Below are 5021 nucleotides of genomic sequence, written 5' to 3'. Positions count from 1 at the left end.
CTGGTCAGACACACAGTCCTTGCTTTGCTCACTCTATTGAAAAGACGTACTTATCCCATTATTCTCTAAATATGGTCCTGTTTATTTTTTACTGCACTTGCCATCATATGAAATTTACTCTTATGAAAACTGGCTTACTTATTTACTTATTTGACAAACAAATAAATATTTGTGGAAGTGAAGGGGAGAAAAGTAGATGGACTCAAGATATAATTTTGACGTAGAATGGCCAGGATTGGCTGGGAAATTGGGCGTAGTGTATGCACGTGTTGGGGAGCAAGGGCAGAATTCAAGAATCAAGGGCTCCCACGTTTCTAGCTTGAGTAACTGATGGTACCATCTGCTGCATATTAAATAATGGTATGGGAGTGGTAATTGAGTCTTATCCTTTGGATATGTTAAGTTTGAGATGTGAGTATTGAGATAGATAATTAAAATATAAATGTTAAACATACATTTGGATATTTGAATTTGAAACACAGAGGAGAAGTCAGGGCTGGAAAAATAAGTCTGGAGTCATCAGTACCTCAGAATAAAAATGTTCTCAAAAACTATGAATGAATAACTCACAAGGGGAGAGGAAATTGACCTAGAAAATGGATAGAGGATGAGAAAGAGAATAGCATGTGTATTTTAATATTATTTACATGAAATTTTACAAGGACACAGAAAACTGTATATACTTTATAAGAATACACATGAATAAAATGATACAAAATAAACATACTGTAATAGTTTCCTGGGGGCCTGAAAGGAGAACAGGTATAGGGGATGAATAGAAAAAGAAGTAAATATTTAAATAAAATAAGAATGGCTCTTTTAACGTGCCACGTGGCATAAAGTTAGGATTCTGGTTAACTCAAACCTGAGGTTCCCTAAAAAGCTTGTTTTTAGTTTAGTGAAGAGTAAGAAAAGATGATTTAGGACTGAGCCCTGGGCTCTTCCTCATTCACAAGCGAGGAGCTGGAAAAGAAGACTGTCGAGGAACAGCCAAGAACAAGCGGGAGAGAGAGCTCAGTTTGCAAAGATCAAGAAGGAGATTTTGCCAAGGGCAAGAAGTGTGGGTTATATCTGTGTGGCCCAAGATGTGGAGAACTGTCTGTTGGATTTGCATCTGGGAGGTCATTGGTGAATGTGATGAGCAGTATCAGTGGAGTCATCAGTGGAAACAGGTGGCAGCAAGTTCGAGGAGAGGGAGGTGAAGGTGGTGAGCTGATCTGTCGCGGAAATGCAGAGGTAGTTCAAGTGGTCCCCAAAGTCATGGCGGTTGTTTATCTGTTTGATTTTGTTTTCAACATGGGAGGTAATACAGCAAAGCTACAGAATGACTTCAGGCAATAGTCCAATAAAGAGAAGTAAACTGATAATGAAGGAAAAAGGGTGGAGAATTACAGGGGCCACGAGCTTGAGAAAATATGGAATCCAGCATATGACTAGAAGATTTGATTTGTTTCTTCCCTTTCAGAGGAATGGAGAGTTGGTCAGCTTTCGTGTGGCTGTTAATTTTGGTGTTTTTAAAAGTTTTTGTACATTGTATGTGTTTATAAGAGTCACACAGTTCTGTGAGACATTCAACATAAACAGTAATTGCTCTCTCTACCTCCCTGCCATCTGTCCCTGAGCAGAACCATCATTCCCAACTGCAGGGTGTACATGTCCCAAATCCCCAATTACCATGCCAACATGAGTACTCCTTGCTTGATTTTAGTTTGTGGGTTGAAGTTATGACTTCTCATTACTGAAACTGGGGATTCATGTCTTTTAATCTCTCCATCTTTTAATATAATTATATCATAATTTCAGTTAGAACTAAATTTCATATTTGATTTAGTATAACTATGGCCAAATTTAATGACGCTTTCTCCCTTTCTTGCAAAATACAACTTTTTTTAAAAAAGCTTATATTTATTTGTTTCTGGAGAGAGGGAAAGGAAGGGAGAAAGAGAGGGAGAGAAAGACCAATGTGTGGTTGCCTCTCACACGCCCCCTACTGGGGACCCGGCCCACAACCCAGGCCTGTGCCCTGACTGGGACTTGAACCAACAATCCTTTGGTTTGTAGGCTGGCACTCAATTCACTGAGCTACACCAGCCAGGGCCAAAATACAACTATTTTAATTTCTCAATTTAATAATTGCCCTTTTTATTGCTGAATTATCTAAACATCATAAATTCAGTCCCAAACTCTCCCCCAATTATCTAAATATCTTATTAATATAATTTCCTCTAAGAACTCCTCTAGTAATCTCCCAGACCCACAGGTATCCTAAATTGGACTCTTCAAAGTCTTTAGAATAATGAGAATATTTTGACTGATAAGAATTGAAACTTACTGCCAATTTTGTCAACAAGGTATTGAGATTAAGAACGAAGGAAAGAGAAATCATTGCAGTGTTCATTGGTCCTTACGGCAGGACATCAAGTCCTACAATGTGGACAGGAAGACACGTGGACACACCACGTAAAAATCAGCAAGAAGAAAGCAGGCCAATACTGTTGTGATGCAAAGTTCGAAGTAGAAAACCCCTACAAACCTCTAAGCAAAATACAAACGTTATTTTCCATAGCGAGATGTTGCATCTCAAAATGAAGATGGCCAGTGTCAACCATGGATTTAAAAGCATTTACATTACATATTCACTATGAAATAATGATTATTTAAAAATGATGAATGGAGAACAGTTTAGGTGATACAAGCAAACTTTATGTAACAGTTCATGACATGGACTGCATTCTTTTTTTTAAAAAAGATTTTATTTATTTATTTTTAGAGAGGGAAGGGAGGGAGAAAGAGAGAGAGAGAGAGAGAGAGAGAGAGAAACATCAATGTGCGGTTGCTGGGGGTCATGGCCTGCAACCCAGGCATGTGCCCTGACTGGGAATCGAACCTGCGACACTTTGGTTTGCAGCCCGCGCTCAATCCACTGAGCTACACCAGCCAGGGCTGACTGCATTCTTTTAGAGAACTGCCAAATGGGGGAAGAAGGCAGGAAACTTTTAGAGGATAAACAATAAAAAACTAGGAAGAGAGAAATAGAAAACATCTGATTGGCTAGGGCCATGTAGTCATCTTTATAGGGTGTGAGATGCCCAGAATTGTTTTGGAGTTTGGAGACTGGCCAACTGAATATATTGCATTTCTGGTCAAGTCCACTTACAAGGACACAAAAGTCATCCCAGTTTCTGTGTTGACACAACACCCTGGCCAGGAGTGGCTTCATATTGGGCTTAGAAATTTATTTTAACAGTAATTATTTCATTATTAAGACACATTACATTTTCCTTATTAAGTAATGGAAATAATGAACTAAGCCAATATTTGCCAAATTCCAATCATTTGTCTAGCCCCATAACCACATACTGATAATATTGTTTCAAATGAATATACATTTCACTGAAATAAAATTGAAACTATGTATTGCTTTTGCATATGGGAAATCATTCTAATCAATAAAGGGGAAGAAAATGCCACTTCATTATTAGTAATTTCTTTCTTTTATTTTTAAAGCGTATTAAGCAAATACCTCAAAATTTTGGCATTTCCTAGGAAATGATAGCAATTGTTAGTGAATGTCCGTTTCTGTAGTTTTCTGTCAAACCAGTGATGACGCGAGCAACATTATGTTCACATTAAGCTTTAGGGTTAACATTGTTTGCCTTTTATTGGTGGAACTAATAAATGTAAATAAATGTAAATGTAAATGTAAACGGGAGAGATGGTTCATTGTTTTCTTAAACCGTTGCATTATCTTTCAATTCTTGTTTCTCTTTTATTCCGAAACTTTAACTTCTAACTAATCCTTGGTTTCACTTTTTCATCAAATATTTTAGTGATTTCTGACTCATCAGTTGACAAAGGGAGGAAATAATGAGGCATAAAGAATTCAGGTGGATTTTATGGAACGTTTTGATTGTAGTTCAATTATGATGTTCTATTATCCAGGGGTGTCCAAACTTCTGGCATCTCTGTGCCACACTGGAAGAATGGTCTTGGACCACACGTTAAGTACACTGTGACACATAATCACACAAAAAAATCACATAATATTTGAAGTAAATTTATGATTTTGTGTTGGGCCGCATTCACAACTATCCTGGGCTGCAGGTTGGATATCCCTGGAACTTCCATATTTTAAATACATATGAGTCAAATTCATATGCCACAAAATTACATAAAAAGAGTTATCAAGAGCTTTTACAGAGACCAACTGTTAAAAGCTTGATTTGACTGGACTTTGATTTCGGGACATAATCCAGTGGTTCTTCTTGATCAACTGTCATCTCCTTCCAAGCAACAGAAAGACGAGACAAAAAGATAAAATTGTGGTTTAGATGCAGTTTTATATCAGTTCCTGCATTTTATCACCTATTACATTCAAACAATAAGACTTTCAATGCAAAAACTTAGAAACTCTACATGCAAATAGTAAATTCCCAAATCACCTATAACAATTAACATCCACACTACACTTTAACAGAGTTCTGACAGCACACATTAGACTTCAAAATGACAAGTTAAAAGACATGAGTCATTCATTATCTTAAGTGTTGGCAACATGGATAATTATTATTTCATTCTCTATACTTTGCTGGGTTTCCCCCAAATTTCTACATGGAATCTGTAATCTGGAAGAAATTTTTAAAAAATCCTATACAAAGAATAGCTAACGAGAGATTACATGATAACTAAATGAATCCATCAATATTTCTTTCCAGGATGTTCCTCCAACTAAACACTAACAGAAGGTTCATTAGCTGATACTCTCGCTCTCCAGCAGCCACACACATCAATCAACGTGGTTGAAAGAGCAACTAGAACTCCCTTTCCCATAATTCCCTTCTAATTAGTTTCCCGTGAATCTGAGGGCTTCAAGTATCCACTCTACAAGGAAGTTTACCCCCTCGCTCTTTACTGGCCATTCACGGTTGGTTCCGCCCCCCGCGGTCAGTTTCCGGATGTTGATTGGATAAGAGCAGTCCTGTGGGCTGGACGGGCACTGACGCAAGCGAGGAGGCGTGGCC

This window comes from Phyllostomus hastatus, unplaced genomic scaffold (genome assembly GCF_019186645.2).
Source record: "Phyllostomus hastatus isolate PE091 unplaced genomic scaffold, TTU_PhHast_1.1 phas_contig_148, whole genome shotgun sequence".
Taxonomy (NCBI): Eukaryota; Metazoa; Chordata; class Mammalia; order Chiroptera; family Phyllostomidae; genus Phyllostomus; species Phyllostomus hastatus.
This window is presented reverse-complemented; position numbering follows the sequence as displayed.